The sequence below is a fragment of the Canis lupus genome, chromosome 21, assembly GCF_011100685.1.
Source record: "Canis lupus familiaris isolate Mischka breed German Shepherd chromosome 21, alternate assembly UU_Cfam_GSD_1.0, whole genome shotgun sequence".
NCBI lineage: Eukaryota > Metazoa > Chordata > Mammalia > Carnivora > Canidae > Canis > Canis lupus.
Window position 1 is genome coordinate 33,815,657 of NC_049242.1, and position 20,134 is coordinate 33,835,790.

General features: G+C 33.9%; 1 protein-coding gene and 1 long non-coding RNA gene across 3 annotated transcripts in view; one reads left to right on the forward strand and one right to left on the reverse strand.

Moving 5' to 3' along the window:
• Positions 1-20,134, reverse strand: part of SBF2 (SET binding factor 2) — a 454,973-nt gene that overhangs the window by 207,296 nt on the left and 227,543 nt on the right. The gene's annotated exons all lie outside the window — the stretch shown is intronic.
• LOC111091555 overlaps positions 1-20,134 on the forward strand; it is a 57,211-nt gene that overhangs the window by 15,727 nt on the left and 21,350 nt on the right. The window lies entirely within an intron of this gene.

Genomic DNA, 20,134 nt, shown 5'->3' on the forward strand with positions numbered 1-20,134 from the left:
AATGCACTTCTTTTTTTTTTTTTTTAAGATTTATTTATTTATTTATTTTATGATAGACACACAGAGAGAGAGAAAGAGGCAGAGACACAGGAGGAGGGAAAAGCAGGCTCCATGACGGGAGCCCGACGTGGGACTCAATCCTGGGACTCCAGGATTATGCCCTGGGCCAAAGGCAGGCGCCAAACCGCTGAGCCACCCAGGGATCCCCTGCACTTCATTTTATAAGTGTTGCCAGCAAACAGACAAAATATGACACAGAATGAAAAAGCCAATTATTTTTTAAATCTCTAAGGAAAACTATTTAGTTAAACTATAAATTCCATATAACCTATGAGTATTTGTTTTCCCAAACTTACATTTTGTTTGTCATTACTCTTCAAATCAATGTAACACTCATTAAATGTATTAGCTGTTTGGAAATGTACTATTACCTTCTTTATAACTTCATCTCCAAGGACTATACTTAAATTCCTGTTTTAGATGCTGGCATTGTTCAAATAACTTCTTCCTCAAAGTCCATTTGTCTGATGTTAATATAACTATGCCAACTTTGTTGTTGAATTTTCCTGATATGTCTTGTTCCACCTTTTCACTTCAGCCTTTCTCCACTTCTTAGAAACATAGTTGACCTTTAAAAAAATCCAGTCTGACAACCTTTGTCTTTTAAATAAGTCATTTAATTGACTTATACTTACGGTGATTATTTCTATATATACATACATATAATAACTTATTCAATATTTTTACTTGTTCTACCTTTCCCCCCTTTCTTTTTTTTTTTAATAATTTATTTATTTATTCATGAGAGACACACAGAGAGAGTTTCCCCCCCTTTCTAAATGATTCATAACTATTCAGGACCTTCTTTTATTCCTTTTACTAGTGCTGAGTTTATAAATCCTGTTTCTATTTTTCTAGTGGCACTGCTAGAAAATACAGCATTCATACTTAATAAAGTTAAATAAATATATTGTTTCTTATTTTATTCTTTTTACTACTGAATCATCTTTTTTTAAAAAATATCAGTGAACCTTAATGACATGGACACACTAAATCAAGAGTGACTATTAGTTTTCTGAGTTAAAATACCATCTATAACTCCCTTTACCATGGCTTGTCCCTTCATATGAAGCATGCAAATTTCTTCTTGAGGCATTATAACTGCTATCCTTTTTTATCATTCCCAACTTATCCCATATGATATACCTGAACTTACAATTTACAATTCAGGTTTTTAATTTTACCTCACTTGGACTAACATAGAGTTTCATAACTGGTGTCTCTAATCCAGTCCTTATTCAGTTCAGATCTATTCTCCACAGTCTAGCATGATAGACATGAAATGCAAATCTGATTTTGTTAACTTTCATGCTTCAAACCCTTCAGTATCTTCCCATCCTTCTGGGTAACTATTTTCAAATGTATTCCTTTCCAAAGAAGCAATTTATAAAGAGAAGCTTTGCTTCAACCTATTTTATATATTAATCTTGTTTCAGTTGGTAAAATGAGGATAATTTAAAAACCTATCTTATAGGATTGCTATAAAGAAATAATACATGATAACCATGTCAGCATGGTACTATGATAATTAATCAAGACATATTAGCTGATATTAAGATTATTGTTGTAAGTATTGTAGTTGCTACCATTAATTTCCTTTGAAGTCAGGGTTCTGATGCTAAAAATGTTTGAAGACATCTGACCTACTAGATTAAATATGAACTCCATGACCAAATATATTTATGGTTTTACATTTGTATTCCCAACCCAGTTGCCACCTCCCACACTTGTATGATCAATATGAAACTAACCTACCTCTTAGAGCACCTTTTTTAGTTTGATATCTCTGCTTCTTTTGTTCATCAATGAAGATGAAGTGCATGATATCCCCTTATACACTGCTATAACCCCCTTGCCAAGTACTAACTATATATATAAGGCACTCAAAACTGTTTCACTGAACTGACAAGCTCTCTGAATGGTGACATGAGTCACTATCAAAAGATATTACAACTTTCATTAAAAGATGTCAAAAATATCTTTGAAAATTCAGATAAGGAAAGTACAAAATATACATATCATAAATTACAAAATTAATAAATTAAAATTATTTTAAATTAAAAATGTCTTTAAAAAATAAAAATAAAAATGTCTTTAAAAAAACAACATAAAAAAATAAGGACAAGTCTCAGACCAAGAGAAATTACATAGAAAGTATATAAATGTAAAAGGATAATAATTCAAAATATATTACCCCTGGTGAAGTTAACGTATCCAAAAAAATACAGCTAAGACCAAAGTGAAAGAGCTTATTACTACTTAATTTTTCTTCTAGGAATTTTATGGTTTCCAGTTTTACATTTAAATCTTTAATCCAGGCAGCCCGGGTGGCTCAGCGGTTTAGCGCTGCCTGCAGCCCAGGGTGTGATCCTGGAGACCTGGGATCGAGTCCCACATTGGGCTTTCCACATGGTGCCTGCTTCTCCCTCCGCCTGTGTCTCTGCCTCTCTCTATCTCTCTCTGAATAAATTTAAAAAAAAATTAAACAAAAAATAAATCTTTAATCCACCTGAATTAATTTTTGTACATAGATTAAGAAAGTGATCCAGTTTCATTCCTTTGCATGAAGTTGTCCACTTTTCCCATCATCATTTATTGAAAAGACTGTCTTTTCCCCATTGTATATTCTTGTCTCCTTTTTTGGAGATTAACTGACATATAAGCATAAGTATATTTCTGGATTCTAGTCTATTCCATTGACCTATATGTTTTTGTGCTAGTACCATACTGTTTGATTACTATAGCTCTGTAGTACAGTTTGAAAATAGAAAGTGTGATAATTTCATCTTTGTTCTTTCTCAAGACTGCTTTTGGTCCCATTAATGTTCTTTAGAAATTTTTCCCTACATTCAGGATTTGTTCTAGAATCAGATACTCCATTTAGCTGTTGCATTTCTTTAGTCTTATTCAATATGAAACATTATCACAATCTTTTTTTTTTTAACTGAGGTAAAATTCACATACCATATTAACCAATTTGAAGAGAACAACATGTTGATTTGCTTATGCTGAACCATCATTGCATCCCAGGAATAAATCTTACTTCACCATGGTGTATAAACCATTTAACATGTTGCTAAATTTTTTTTTAAGATTTTATTTATTTATTAGAGAAAGAGAGAGAGTATAAGCATGCACATTCAAGAGCAGGGAGAGAGTCAGAGAAGGAGAGGGACAAGCAGACCTGCATGGAGCCTGATGGGGTACCTGTGATCCTGAGAACAAGACTTGAGCTGAAATCAAGAGTCAGATGCTGAACCAACTCAGCCACCCAGATGTCCCCTGAAATTGATTTTAGTGGAGCATTTTTACCTCTATTGTTAATTGAGGTTCTGGATTGTGGTTTCCTTTTTCAAGCTCAACGTCTGTGGTTTTGGTATCAGGGTAGTACTACCCTTATCACATGAGTTTGGAAATGTTACCTCTGTTTCTATTTTTTAGAAGACTTTGAAATGGATAGGTATTTTCAGACAATAATGCTATGAAACTTGAAGTCTACCACAAGAAAAAACTTGGAGAGATCACAAACACATGGAGGTTAAAAAACATCATACTAAAGAATGAAGAGGTTAAAGAGAAGATAAAGGAAGAAATAAAGGGATGCCACCCAGGTGTCAGCGGTTGAGCAGTTGAGCTCAGCAGTTGAGCATCTGCCTTTGACCCAGGGCGTGATCCCGGAGTTCTGGGATCAAGTCCCACATCAGGCTCCCTGCGAGAAGCCTGCTTTTCCCTCTGCCTATGTCTCTGCCTTCTCTCTGTGTCTCTCATGAACAAATAATAAAATCTAAAAAAGAAAAGAAAAAAAAAGAAATAAGATACATGTAAACTAATGAAGATGAAAACACAACAGTCCAAAACTTCTGGATACACCAAAAGTGGTCATAAGGGGGAAGTGTACAGAAGTATAGTTCTACCTCAAGAAGAAAGAAAAGTCTCAAATACACAACCTACACTTATACCTAAAGGAGCTACAAAAGGAATAGCAAATAAAGCTCAAAGCCAGCAGAAGAAGGGAAATAACAAAGGTTTTAGCAAAAAAGAAGACATAGAAACAAACAAAAAAACAATAGAACAGATCAATGAAACCAGGAGTTATGTCTTTGAAAACATTAATAAAACTGATAAACTCCAACTCAGACTTAACAGAAAAAGAGAAAGGATCTAAATAAATAAAATTGTGAATGAAAAAGGAGGGATTACAACCAACACCACAGAAAAACAATTATAAAAGAATATTATGAAAACTTAAATGCCAACAAACTGGACAATCTGGAGGAATGCATAAATTCCTAGAAACATATAAACTACCAAAATTGAAATAGTAAGAAACAAAATTTAAACAGACCCATAACCAGCAAAGAAATTGAGTCAGTGATCAAAAAAGTCCCAACAAACAAAAGTCCAGGGATAGATGGCTTTCCAGAGGAATTTTACAAAACATTTACAGAAGAGTTAATACCTACCTTGCTCAAAGTGTTAAAAAAAGAAAAATAGAAATGCAAGGAAAACTCCCAAACTATTGAACGAGGCCAGTATCACCTTAATTCCAAAATCAGACAAAGACTCCACTAAAAAGAAGAATTACAGCTCAATATGCCTGACGAACATGGATGCAAACATTCTCAACAAGATACAAGCAAATCAAATTCAACAGTACATTAAAACAATTCTTCACCACGATCAAGCAGAGTTTATTCCTGGGCTGCAAGGGTAGTTCAATATTTACAAATCAATCAATGTGATACACAACATTAATAAAAGAAAGAATAGGGATCCCTGGGTGGTGCAGCGGTTTGGCACCTGCCTTTGGCCCAGGGCGCGATCCTGGAGACCCGGGATCGAGTCCCACGTCGGGCTCCCGGTGCGTGGAGCCTGCTTCTCCCTCTGCCTGTGTCTCTGCCTCTCTCTCCCTCTCTCTGTGACTATCATGAACAGATAAAAATTTAAAAAAATAAAAAAATAAAAGAAAGAATAAGCGGATGCCTGGTTGGCTCAGTGGTTGAGCACCTGCCTTTGGCTCAGGTCGTGATCCCAGGGGCCTGTGATCGAGTCCCACATCAGGCTCACTGCAGGGAGCCTATGTCTCTGCCTCTCTCTCTGTCTCCCATGAATAAACAAAATCTTTAAAAAAAAATAAAAGGATAAGAACCATATGATTCTCTCAATAAATGCAGAAAAAGCATTTGACAAAATACAGCATCCATTTTTTATTTTAAAAATCTCAACAAAATAGGGATAGAAGGAACATACCTCAACATCCATATACCATATGGACCATATGGACCATATACCAAAGACCCACAGCTAATACCCCATCCTCAATGGTGAAAGACTGAGAGCTTTTCCTCTATGGTCAGAAACAAGATAGGGATGTCCACTCTCACCATTGTTATTTAACATAGTGCTGGAAGACCTAGCCACAACAATTAGACAACAAAAAGAAATAAAAGGCATCCAAATAGTCACGGAAGAAGTCAAACTTTATTTATAGATGACATGATACTCATAAAAAAACTCAACCAAAAAATTGCTAGAACTGATACACAAATTAAGCAGTCACAGGATACAAAATCAATGTACAGAAATCTATTGCATTTCTATACACCAATAATGAAGCAGCAGAAAGAGAAATTAAGGAATCAATCCCATTTACAATTACACCAAAAACACTAAGATAGTAATAAGCCTAACTAGAGAGATGAAAGATCTGTACTCTGAAAACTATAGAACACGGATGAAAGAAATTGAAGAGGACATAAAGAAATGGAAAGACATTCTGTGCCCATGGATTAGAAGAACAAATATTGTTAAATATTTTAAATATCTATATTACTCAAAGCAATCTACACATTTAATTGCAATCCCTATCAAAATACCAAGAGCACTTTTGGATGCCTGGATGTCTCAGTGGTTGAGCATCTACCTTCGGCTCAGGGCATGATCCCAGGGTCCTGGGATTGAGTCACGCACTGGGCTCCCTGGGAGGAGCCTGCTTCTCCCTCTGCCTGTGTCTCTGCTTCTCTCTGTGTCTCTCATGAATAAATAAAAAATATATTAATAAAAAAAGATATTTACAAATGACATATCTGATAAAGGGGTAGTGTCCAAAATCTACAAGTAAAATCTTTTTAAAAATTAATAAAACTCAAAACACAGGAAATAACAGGTGTTGGTGAAGATACAAAGAAAGGGGAAACATCTTGGACTGTTGGTAGAAATGCAAACTGGTGCAGTCATTCTGGAAAAGAGTTTGGAGGTCCCTCAAAAAGTTAAAAATAGAACTACCCTATGATCCAGCACTTGCACTACTTGGAATTTATAGAAAGGATACAAAAATACTGATTTGAAGACATACATGTACCCTGATATTTATAGCAGCATTATCAACAAAGAGCCTAAATGTCCATCAATTGATGAATGTATAAAGAAGAGATGGTGTGTTTATGTATACACACATAGATAGATAGATAGATAGATAGATAGATAGATAGATAGATATGAAATCCTGGGTTCATAACATAACTTTCCTATTTTCCTATTTTCTTTAGAGAGAGAGTGTGCATGGGGGGGGATAGTTTGAGTTGAGGGGCAAGAGGAGAGAGAGAGAGACAGAGAATTTTAAGCAGGCTCCATGCTCAGTGCAGAGCCTCTATCTTGCAACCCTGAGATCATGACCTAAGCTGAAATCAAGAGTCAGCCGCTTAATCAACTGAGCCATCCAGGTGCACCTCCACACCACTACTTTTTATTTCAATCCACTCCTCCAAGGTCTCCCCATTGACTCCAATAGATATTTTGTCTGTCTCTTCTTCCACTGAGAACTCTGGATACTAATAACATACACATATTTATTCATTTGTTACATCTTCTATTACATATAAAATGGTTTAAAAATTTCTTCAGTCATTCTAACTCAAAATACCACACCAACTAAATAGGAATTCACAATTTGTTTGAAATTCTCTCCTTAAACCTGTCCAAAACTGAGGTTAGTCAAATACTATGTACATAAGTTATTTTGAGTAGTTTTTCCTCTTCAGTGTGGTTAGGTTTTTCACCTGAAAGACAGAAGAGTTTGTTTTTGTATGCTTTCAGTTTTAATTTTTTTTTCTTCCCATCATGACTCACCTAGTATATTTTCTGAGCGTGTAAGACCTACATATACTTTCAGAAGTCAAATCTATATAAAAAGGTCTACTCAGAGTAGTGTTACTTCTTTCTTGAATTAACAGTATTGTGCCGCCCTGGTTCAACGAGGCTGAATCAATTTCCTGGTTTTGTTACAATGTACTATAATTATATAAAATATTACTGTTGGGAGGATGTGAATGATATACTTCAGGAGTTTCTATGCCAATTTAGCTACTTCTGAATCAAAGTATTTAATATAAAAAATTGGGGGGGCACTGGGTGGCTCAGTGGTTGAGCATCCGCCTTTGGCTTAGGTCGTGATTGTAGAGTTCTGGGATTGAGTCCCACATCAGGCTCCCCACAGGGAGCCTGCTTCTCTCTCTGCCTGTGTCTCTGCCTCTCTCTGTGACTTTCATGAATAAATTAATAAAAAATTTATGTAAAAGAACTCTGTAGTTGATATTAGTTTCCAATGGTCTCTATGACAAGTTACCATAAACTTGGTGGCTTAAAACAACACAAATATGTTCCCTTTTATATTCTTTTGTTTTAATGTATAGGTCATTGTCATTAAGTAGTTGTCACTTTGACGTGGAGGAAGTCCACATTACATACTGTTTTTTTCTAGTAACAAGATATTCCTTACTAGCTTTGTCTAGATTATGGCACCTTAACTGTTCAGAATTTATCTGGTGAAAGGAAACATTCCCATTTTACCCAGTAGACATTTCTGAAATCTGACTTAAGCTACATTGTCAGTTTTACTGCAAAGATGCTTCATATTTTAGCCAAATATTTTTACAGTAAGAATTCAGAATTATTTTACACATTAAAATGTTTGTTATAATGTGGCATATATCTCCTACTTAGCAGATGTTTACTGCATAGCAAATAGAATTTCATGATATTTTATAAAATTCTCATTGTCAAAACCTTTGATAAAAGTTAAAAGGTTTTGATATGCTCTTTTCTTTAAAATACTGCATCTACCTGTCTCTATTTCATGATTAAATGAATACTTAGCAAAAATATTAGTGTCTGTGTTATAATTATAATAGGGAGAGAAGGTGGGGCAGGGGGAAGCTGTTTCTTAAAATAATCACTTTATGTTAAGCCAGTGCTTAAGAGGGAAGATGTTAAGTACTTAGTCCTCCCTATTATGTTATTAGGCAATATAGCTTTTGTAGAAGCTTAGATCTGAATTTGTTATGAATAAAAACAGTAATAGATACTTTATATTTATGGGAAAAAGTTCAACCAGGTCCTGATAACTTTTTAATAAAAACTCTTCAAAACATGTTAACCATTTAAAAAATGTACATAATAGTTCAGTTTTTCTTGGTTTATGGAAACATGTATATAAATGTGAATATAAGTTAATTTAAAATTATAATTAAAAGTATTTGTTGAAAAAAACACAAACATTTATCTTAAAGTTCAACAGGACAGAAGCCCTATTTTAGGGTTTTCCAAATTCTAGCTACTGCCCACATTCCTTGGCTCATGGCCCCCTTCCATCTACAAAGCTGACAAAAATCCAGTCGAGATTTCTCATTTATGTGATGTCAGAATGTATCACTCTGACACTGACTCCTCTGTCTCTGTCTTTCATCTTTTAAAGGCTCTTGTGAAAAATAAAATAAAATAAATAAAATAAAGGCTCTTGTGATTTACAAAAGAACTGACCCTCAAGTTAGATTTTTTTTTTCAAGTTAGATTTTAAAGGATAAGCAGAAGTTAGTGAGGGAGACAAAAGCAGAAAGGCTTTCAAAGCTGACAGAAAGCAACATGCAAAGAAACAAAGGATAGAGGAGGAAAAGGCACTAAGAAATCTGTAAGTGGTTTTATCAAGGGCATGTTCAAGAAGAATTCAAATACCATGAAAAAGAATCCAGGCTTTCTTTCTTACAGACTCTGGGGAAGAACCTTTTCCTCTCCACTCCTATCTGAACCCTGTGCGATCCCCCACAAAAAAAGAATCCATACTGATAATCCATGAGAAGATAAAATTCATAGTGGGCATCATTTAGTATTAGATAAATGTGAAGAAGGCAGACATGAAGTTTTAAGGGACTCTAACCACTGACATCAGTAAAAACAATCAGTTTATGATATCAAGAGGAAATATTACACTATACTTACTAAGACATGACTTACGTTAGGATTTCTATTAGATATGAGTTAGGGACAATATTCTAGAGCTTAAAGGAGAAGTTCTCTATTACCCAGAAAATAAGATAGTGTATATATACAAATAATTTACCCATGCATAACTGAAGATTAAATTTTATATTCTTAAATATTACATGCTTTCTTGAGTTTCAGATAATTAAAAGTCTCAAATATTTTAAGAAATTAATGTTTTTATTCCTAACTAGCAATGTTTGTTGCTGTGTTTACAGCTATGCTGTTATTTAGAAATTAAAATTTTTTGAATTGCAAGTCATAATCCATTTTCTACATAATCTTCAATTATTTCCTAGCCTTTGGTAGTCAATGTCCATCTAAAGCTGCACAATAACAGTAAAGAAGACAAACAAACATTCCAGTGATAATTACTACTGATTTCACTACAATGGTTCACACACATCCTGTTGATTATTCAAATAGTAAAACATTCTGAAAAATTACTTCCTGATCTTAACTTTTCTTTGGGGGTTAAAGTTCTAGAATTCATAGCATCACATATTAACAAATGTATTTATTTCCTGTTTTGAAACACCACCAAAAACTTTTCTCCAGAATTGTCCCCTTCTCTGAATAATAATGATATGTTGCACAGATTTACAACACTATGTCTCAGCATTTAAATAGGCAAATTGAGGAACTGAATGCCATCGTTTCAAGACAGGATATATTTTAGGAAAGCTTAAATAATTTATTATAGTTCTTTTACATAAATCCACAGCAGAGAAAACAATTAATAATGGTCACGACTTGACACAAGTCAAGGAAAAGGAGATATCACATTTTTTCCAATCAATATTTGTTAGGTATCTACCATATTTCAAGTATGGGAACTTAGCAATAAAGAAAAACAAGATCTCTACTTTTGCAAATTAACTAAAGTTTTATTTAAGTTTATATACTTTAGTTTTATAACTATCACTGAGAGGCAACATTTAATATGCTACAAATTCAGTTTATCATTTCTAAATATGGTAGAAAAGGAAATCTTCTAAGTAAAAATAGTTTAAAAAGGTAACTGAATTGGGTAACCATGTATATTTTAGTGGTTATGAACATGGACTATTCCCTTCAGTATGACATGAATTAAATATACTTTATGAGCCTATAAATACAGCTGAGAAATATGGTAATCTTTAAATATAAGAAGTCAATTAACAAATACATACGACCACAAATAATTCAAATCTAAAATTGAGATACTCCCAAGTAACAATCCATAAATGGCCCAACTCAACCAAAACTGTGTAAAAAGGTACAATGCATTCCTTTTCTTGTTTAACTCTACAATTGATTCTGAATCTGGGGTAATTACATCAGATTATTCGAATCTCAAATGGCCCAGATTCCTAGCCTGTGCCTGTTCTGACTGACCAGTTTTTAAATCTCTTTAACATCTAAATTTAAGAGGGAAGCAAATGGGGTCTTGGGAATAGAATAGCAAACAAAAGGGAAGGATAATATATTGAGTAACTGAAGAATTAAAGCAAGGATCAAACAGAAAGGAATTACCTTGGCAGAAATAATTCTTTTACTTATATATATTTTTTAAAGATTTATTTTTTCATGATAAACATAGAGAGAGAAGCAGAGACACAGAGGGAGAAGCAGGCTCCGTGCAGGGAGCCTGATGTGGGACTCGATCCTGGGACTCCAGGATCACGCCCTGGGCCAAAGGCAGGCGCTCAACTGCTGAGTCACCCTGGGATCCCCCAAAATAATTCTTTTAATTAAAACTTCTTCCTTTCTTCTTTTTCCTTTTTTCCTCCACTGTTAAGCCTTTACCAAGCTGCTGAGATATATAAGAAATTGCTGAACTCTAAGGAGGGACAAAAAGAAATGTGAGGCAGGCCCATAGGAGATCACAGTTCAGTGAAGATGGCAGGTTGGAAAGTAAATAATTAAACACGATAGAATAGAGACATACACAAACTGCTACAGGGCACAGAAAAAGAGGGTAATTTACCCTGCCATCATTAGTTAATTGCATACTTCAATACTAGAGTAGCCATATTTTGTAAGAATATTAATCTTTAAGTGCTAAAAACAAAATGAAATTTTAGACAAGAGAATTTTGTGAGAATGAAGGACAACTCTTTTTCCTTTTTTAAAAAAAGACTTTATTTATTCATTTGAGAAAGACAGAGCACACATGAGCGGTAGGAAGGGACAGAAGGAGAAGAAGCAGACTCCGCGCTGAGCAGGGAGCTTTAAGTGGGGCTCTAATCCCAGGATCCCAAGATTATGTCCTGAGCCAAAAACAGCCACTTAACCCCAACTAAGCCACCCAGGTGCTCCACGAAGGACAACTTCCTGGTGGATGTCTTGCCTCAGAGCATTGGTATTCATTAAAAGATAACAGTACAAAGAGAGAGATAACTATTTAATAGTAGCATTTAAGCACCATAAAAGGAAAAGGGAGAAGATAGTTTTGAATAAGGATTATTCTGAACTGTCCTCAAATTATATCATGTAACAATCACATGCTTTTTTATGTTTAATCCAGCAAGAGTAGTATATTAGTTAACAAGCTCTCAATTGGTCACTGTCAGTCAGTCTCTGGTAGTTTAAAAATGGTTCTTTTACAAAACTAGCATAAACTTTTAATCTTTAATTTACAAAAGAGAAGTGATGATTTTACTTATCTGACTACTTCCTACAGCCCTATATTCAAGCTTTATCAAGCCTCTTACAATTTTATGAAGACCTTTTATGTGCTATACCATTACTTACCTTTTTCCTTCTGCCTGTAATCCCTTTGTCCTCTTTTCTAGCAAGTAAGGTATCTCTTGGTATCTTAGCTCTTGGTACCTCTAGTATTGCATTAATTATACTGTAATATAATCTTTAAAATACGTTATGTTTCTCTACTAGGTTAAAAGTATATCTAGAAGGGGCTGTGATAGTTTCATCTTTATATCACTAGTGACTAGCACAGACCTGGCATATGGTATTGGTTTTATAAACCATTGAATAAAAAAAAAAAAATACTCCTGCAGGTGGACATTAGAGGAAGTTTATTTTTTGTGCTATTTATTACAAAAAAATTAAATTGAAACAGTTGTCCCAAGAGATCCTTTGGTCTCCAGAGTAGAGTACAAATGGTAAGCAGTTCCTTCAGAAAAGTATTCCAGAACAGATTAGTGAGGAGATTTAATTTGTTTCAAATCCCCACAGAAAATAGTTGATATTCAAACTGTCAAAAAATGATTAATCATAGATATAGTAAAACATTAAATTTCCCATTTCCACTTAGAGCACAATATGCCATTCACAGTAATGGTCTAAACACTTATATGTTCAAATTCTACAACTATTTCTTTAACTACATATATTTAGAATGAAAATTACTACTTAATTTTTTCCCATTTTAATTAAGAATAAGACTAAAACAAAAAATAATGTCATATGAATGAGCTGGAAAAAATTAGTTAAAACATAAACATGATCCAAGGCACTAGATTTCAAACTCTTAACATAAAAAAACAAAAATTATTCTACAATTGATGCATTAATCATATGGTTCATAAATTAACCAATCAAAGTCTTCATAAAGGTGTTCATGTAAAAATAATATTTTCTACCACCTAAGCCTTCATTATTTCCTCTGGCATCTTTTCATCTTTCTATTTGAAGACTATAAATTATTTTTTATATTCTTGTAAAAGTTAATGTCATTTATATAGTGTTATAGACAGAAGGTTTTCCAGGGAAAGACAAAAGAGAATACCAAAATGTTTCCATTAAAATATTTAAAATTAAAAGATTTCTGAATCGAAAGTTACAGCTACATTCAACATTTTAAGGATGTTTATGTACAAAGTAAAAATGTAAGGTAAACTGAGGAAAAAGCTCTGTTTATTTTAATAATTTTATTAAAAGTATCGATATTTAGTATTAGAGACAATAAATCAACACAGAAATACTGACCTAATAATAGTTCTTGAAAAACTGGCTAACGTTAATTTGAGTAAGCAAAAAGAAAGTACGCATATAAAAAGTTTACACCAAGACTGAATCATGAGGAAATAGAAATTCTGAACAGACCAATAATGAGTAAGGAGATTGAAATAGTAATCAAAACTTCCCAACAAAGAACAGTCGAGGACTAGACTATTTCACTGGTAAATTCTACCAAACATTTAAAGAATTAATACTAATGCTTCTCAAACTTTCAAAAAAATTGAAGAGGAGGGAACACTCTCAAACTAATTTTACAAGGCCGACCTTACCTTGATAACAGAGCCAGGTGAGGACACTGTAAGAAAAGAAAACTATAGGCTACTATCCCTGATGAATAGTTGTAAAAATTCTCAATAAAATACCTGCAAACTGAATTCAGCATCACATTAAACAGATCATATACAATCATCAAATCGGATTTATTCCTAGGATCAATCAATGTGATATACCACATTAATAGAATGAAAGATTTAAAAATCACATGATCATCTCAATAGGAGCAGAAAAAGCATTTGACAAAATTCTACATCCTTCCATGATAAAAATTCTCAACAAATTGGGTATAGAAGAAATGTACATCAAAATAATAAATGCTATATACAACAAGTCCACAGTTAACATCTTAATTAATGGTAACAGGTTGAAGTTTTCCTAGTAAGATCAGGAATAAGACAAGAGTGCCCACTCTTCCCATTCAATTCAATATATTCCTGGAAATCCTAATCAGAGCAATTAGGCAAGAAGAAAAAATAAAAAGCATCCACATAAGAAAAGAAGAAATAAAACTGTCACTATTTGCAGATGATATAATCTTATATAGAGAAAATTTTATTTTTTTAAAACATTTATTTATTTATTTATTTATTCAGAGCGAGAGAGAGAGAGACACACAGGCAGAGAGAGAAGCAGGCTCCACGCAGGGAGTCCGACGTGGGACTCGATCCCGGGTCCCCAGGATCACACCCCGGGCTGCAGGCAGCACTAAACCGCTAAGCCACCAGGGCTGCCCCTAGAGAAAATTTTAAAGACTCTACCAAAGAGCTATTAGAACTAATAAACTAATTCAGATAAGTTGCAGGCTACAAAGTCAACAAACAAAAAAAACATATGCCTTTTTATTCACTAACAAAAAACTATCTGAAAAATAGAGAAAACAATCTCACAATAGCATAAAAAATTATTAAAAACTTATGGACAAGTGGCTAAGAGACACATGAAAAAATGCTCAACATTGTTCAGCATCAGGGAAATACAACTCAAAACCACAATGTGATACCACCTCACACCAGTCAGAATGACTAAAATTAGCAACTCAGGAAACAACAGAATTTGGCAAGGATGTGGAAAAAGGGGAAACCTCTTACACTGTTGATGGGAATATGAACTGGTACAGCCACTCTGGAAAACAATACTGAGGTTCCTCCAAAGAGTTAAAAATAAAACTACCTTATGACCCAGCAATTGCATTGCTAGGTATTTACCCAAAGGATAAAAAAATATAGTGGTTCAAAGGGGCACAGGCACCCAATGTTTACAGCATAAATGTCCACAATAGCCAAAATATGGAAAAGCGCCCAGATGTCCATTGACATGTGAATGAACAAAGAAGATGCTGTATGTACATAGGTACGTATGTATGTACACACACACACACACACACACACACACACACACACTGGAATATTACTCAGCCATCAAAAAGAATGAAATCTCGCCATTTGCAATGATGTGGATAGAACTAGAGGGTATTATGCTAAGCAAAATACCTCAGAGAAGGATAAATACCATATGATTTCACTCACATGTGGAACTTAAGAAACAAAACAGATGAACGTAGGGCAAGGGATAGAAAAAAAATTAGATAAAAACAGAGGGAGGCAAACCATGAAAGATGAGTCTTAACTATAGGAAACAAACTGAGGGTTGCTGGAGGAAAGTGCATGGGGTAATTGGCTGATGTGCATTAAGGAGGGCACTTGATGTAATGAGCACTGAGTATTATATGTAACTGATGAATCACTAAATTCTACTTTTGAAATTAATAATACACTATATATTAACTAAATTGAATTTAAATTAAAAAATGTTTTAAAACTTAACTACAGAGATGAAAGATCTTTATGTTAAAACCCACAAGACTTTGATGAAAGAAACTAAAGGGGTAGCCCTGGTGGCCCAGCAGTTTAGTGCCGCCTTCAGCCCAGGGCATGATCCTGGAGACCCAGGATTGAGTTCTGTGTTGGGCTCCGTGCGTGGAGCCTGCTTCTCCCTCTGCCTGTGTCTCTGATTCTCTCTCTCTTTCTCTCTCTGTCTCATGAATAAAGTTAAAAAAAAAAAAAAAAGAAGAAACTAAAAAAGACACAAATAAATGGAACAATATCCTGTGTTTATGAATCAGAAGAATTAATATTAAGATGTTCACACTACCCAAAACCATCTTATGGATTCAATACAATCTCTATCAAAATTCTAATGATATTTTTCACAGAAACAGAAAAAAAAAAATCCTAAAATTTATATGGAACCATAAAAGACCCCAAATAGCTAAAGAAATTCTGAGAAACAACAAAGCTGTAAGCATCACAATTCTTGATTTAAAACTGTATTACAAAGCTATAGTAATAGAAATAGTATAATACTGGCATATAAACAAACACAGAGATCAATGGAAGAGAAATGAAATCATAGAAATAGACTCACACATATAAGGTCAACAAATATTTGATAAAGAAGCCAGGAATATTCAATGAGGAAAAGATAATTTCTTCAATAAATGGTGCTGGGAAAACTGGATACTCACATGCAAAACAATGAAATTGGGCCCCTATCTCACATCACGCACAAAAAAAATAAGTCTAAATGGATTAAATACGTAAACTGAGAACCCAAACTATAAAACTACTAGAGGAAAAGCTCCTTTACATTGGTCTTGGCAAAGATTTTTTGAATGTGACACCAAAAGAAAAATTAACAAGTGGGACAATATCAAAATAAAAAGTTTCTACACAGCAAAAGAAATAAATCAGCAAAATGAAATGGCAACTTATAGAATAGGTGAAAATATATGCAAATCATCTGATAAGAGATTAGATTAATATCTAAAATATATAAGGAACGTATACAACTTAATAGCAAAACAAACAAAAAACCACCTATCTCATTAAAAACTGGGCAGGGTAGCCCGGGTGGCTCAGCAGTCACCTTTGGCCCAGGGCCTCATCCTGGAGCCTCGGGATGGAGTCCCATGTTGGGCTCCCTGCGTGGAGCCTGCTTCTCCCTCTGCCTGTGCCTCTGCCTTTCTCTCTCTGTGTGTCTCTCATGAATAAATAAATAAAATCTTAAAAATTAAAATAAAATAAAATAATAAAATAAAATAAAATAAAATAAAATAAAATAAAAACTGGGCAAAGGACTTGAATAGACATTTTTCCAAAGACATACGAATGCCATGAAAAGATGCTTAGCATCGCTAATTATCAGGGAAATGCAAAACAAAATCACAGTGAGTTATCACCTTACATTTGTTAGAATGATTACTAAAAAGACAAGGATAACAAGTATTGGCAAGGTGGGGGGAAAAAGGCATCCTGTGAGCACTCTAGGTGCAAATACAAATTGGTGCAGGTTTTATGGAAAACAATATGGAGGTATCTGAGGAAATAGATAAACAGGTAGATAGAGCTACCATATGATCCATCAATCATACTTCTGATTGTACATCCGAAAGAAATGAAATTCCTATCTCCAAGAGGTATCTACATTCCCATATTCATTACAGCATTATTCATAACAGCTAAGACATGGAAACAACCTAAGAGTCCATCAAGGGATGAATGAATAAAGAAAACATGTGTAATACAATGGAATGTTATTAAGCCATAAAAAAGAAGAAAATCCTTTTTTGTGACAACACGGATAGACATTATAGGCATTAAGTTAAATGAAACAAGTCAGACAGAGAAAGACAAATGCTCTATGTTCTCATTTATATGTGGAATCCAAAAAAAGCTGAATTCAGAGAAACAGAGAATAGAATGGTGATTGCCAAGGGCTAAGAGGTGTGGGAAATGGGATATGCTGGCCAAAGGGTACAAATTCTAGGTATAAGATGAATAAATTGGGGGGATCTAATGTACAACACAGTGATTAACAATACTGAATTATATACTTGAAAGTTGTTAAGAGAGTAGATCTTAAATAGTATCAGCAAACACATATAAAATCATAATTATGTGAGTGGACAGAGGTGTTAACTAACCTTACTGTAGTAAACATTTCACAATATATATTTGTATCAAGTCATCACATTTGTAAACCTTAAACTTAAGTAAGTAAGGAATGTGTCAATAATACCTCAACAAAACTGGAGAAAAACATATATGTACAGATGATATAAGACTACTGTTTAACTATGGAAATAGAGTAATGATAGCTGAAGGCCCAAGATCATTTTAGTTTATGACTTTAAAAATGTCTAATAAATAATATACTGTAAAAACTGGGGAATACGTTTTCTAAAACTAGTGCATCTGCTGTTAAAATACAAATTATAGCTAAACATATACAGCAAAACATGTCATGAGAATTTCACAAAATTATTTGAGTTAAGGAGGGACATTTGAGTTAAACAGCCATGGATTCGACAAAAAAAAAAAAACAGTCCTGTGAAGGCAATCCTACTAACATTAAAAAAATAAAAACAAAAAAACCCTACAGTTTTCCACACCTAAAACACAAATCTTCAGGTAAACAAAAATAGGTCACATAGCTACAACAGGGAACAAGTAAATAAGATGGCAAGTAAGAGATGAAGGTGATTGACAGGAAATTACGGGGTGATGGTAGAAGTCCACATAACTATTTCAGGAAAACACAGAGACATCTCAGGCTATGAAAAACAAATTCATTATCTAACAATCCTTGGAGAGAAGAACCAAGGAAATGCTATCATTACATTTAGACCTTCCACAGGAAAACTGGTCAAGGCTACAAAGAATCTTAGGTTTATCTGCTTCCTGTCTGTGCTTTATAAAATCCACCACCACCATCTCACCCCCAACCCAGGTAGTGAACTCTGATAATGGTCTAATAATGGCCTTCAACAACAGTCCAACCAAAATGACTGGTGATAAGAACATGCTTTTAGTCAGAATTATCAGTACCACATGTTTTGGAAACTACAACTCTACGCTGTTTTAGAGGCATCCTTCTTTCTCCTTCCCTTTCTTATCTTTTCCTTATTTTTTCCCTAAAAAAGTTAAATTTTGAATATGTAAGCAAAAGATATTTCAGCTTAAACATACTAGATACTAAATAATGAAATTTGATCTTCAAATGACTAATAATCATATGTTCCGGCATATTTCATCCATATGTAGAACATCTTCTAATGAAATAATGATTGTCATTTTCTTCATAGCTAATATATTCACTCAATTATTCTGAAAATATTAATGTCTTCTGAGTCCAAGATATTATACCAAATATAGAGGACACACAGAATAATAAGATAAGGAAGTTCTTAAAGCTCACAGTCTTATAAGGGAAAACTTCTTATTAATAAATAGGAAAAAAGCATGGAGTAGAATTTCCATACTATCCCTGAAGACATATGGGAATCAAACATATCAGCCCTGTCCTGCCTACCTCTAGACCTTCTGTTACCTGAGGATAAAATATCTAATTTGTTTAAGCACTATATTTAAAAAAAAAAAATTATATACACAGAAAGAATTAAAATAGCTTTGTCAGGTTTTTTGTTAAAAGACTTTCTTTCTTTCTTTGAGAGAGAGAGAGAGAGAGAGAATGCATGATTGGAGAGGAAGAGCAGAGGGAGAGGGATAAGCAGACTCTGTGCTGAGTGCAGAGCCCAAGGCCAGGCTGGATCCCAGCACCCTGAGATAATGACCTGAGTCAAAATTAAGTCAGACACTTAAGTGACTAAGCTACCCAGGGGACTCTAGTTTTATCAATTTCAAAAAATATATTTTTATTGAAAGATTAAACACAAATATACAAAACCATACAAATAAAATGGATGGCTTAATGAATTAACTTTCACACACTACTTAAGTCGAGAAAGAGAACTTTGCCACCAACCCTAAAGGCCCCTTCCATGAGCCCCCAATCAGAACTACCTTTCTATTCTCGTAAGTAAGCCTTATCTTGACTTTATTCTATTAACCATTTTCCTGATTTTTTCCTATAGTTTTATCATGTGCATTCCTAGATATTATAGTTCAATCTCACTCTATAAAAATTGGGATGTTTTAAATCACTTTTAATCTAGAGGCTACTCCTGCATCCCTTTCTTTATAATTTATTTGTTAAAGAATCTGGGACCTTTGACCAATAGAGTTTCTGCAAATACAGATTTTTAAAAATTTTAATTCCAGTATAGTTAACATACAGTGTAATATTAGTTTCAGGTGTATAATACAGTCATTCAACAATTCTATATATTACTCAGTGCTCATCATGATCAGAGTACTCTTAATCCCCTTCAACAATTTCCCCCACTCCCTCTACCCTCCTCCCCTCTAGTAACAACAGTTTGTTCTCTATAGTTAAGAATCTGTATTTCTCTTTCCTTTTGCTTGTTTTTTTCTTAAATTCCACATATAAGTAAATCATATGGTATTTGGCTTCTCTGACTTACTTTGCTTAGCAGTATATACTCTATCTAGCTCCATTTATGTTGTTGCAAATGGCAAGATTTCATTCTTTCTTATGGTTGAATAATATTTCAGTATACACATATATATTTTCTAAGAATCCAGATTTTGACAATTGC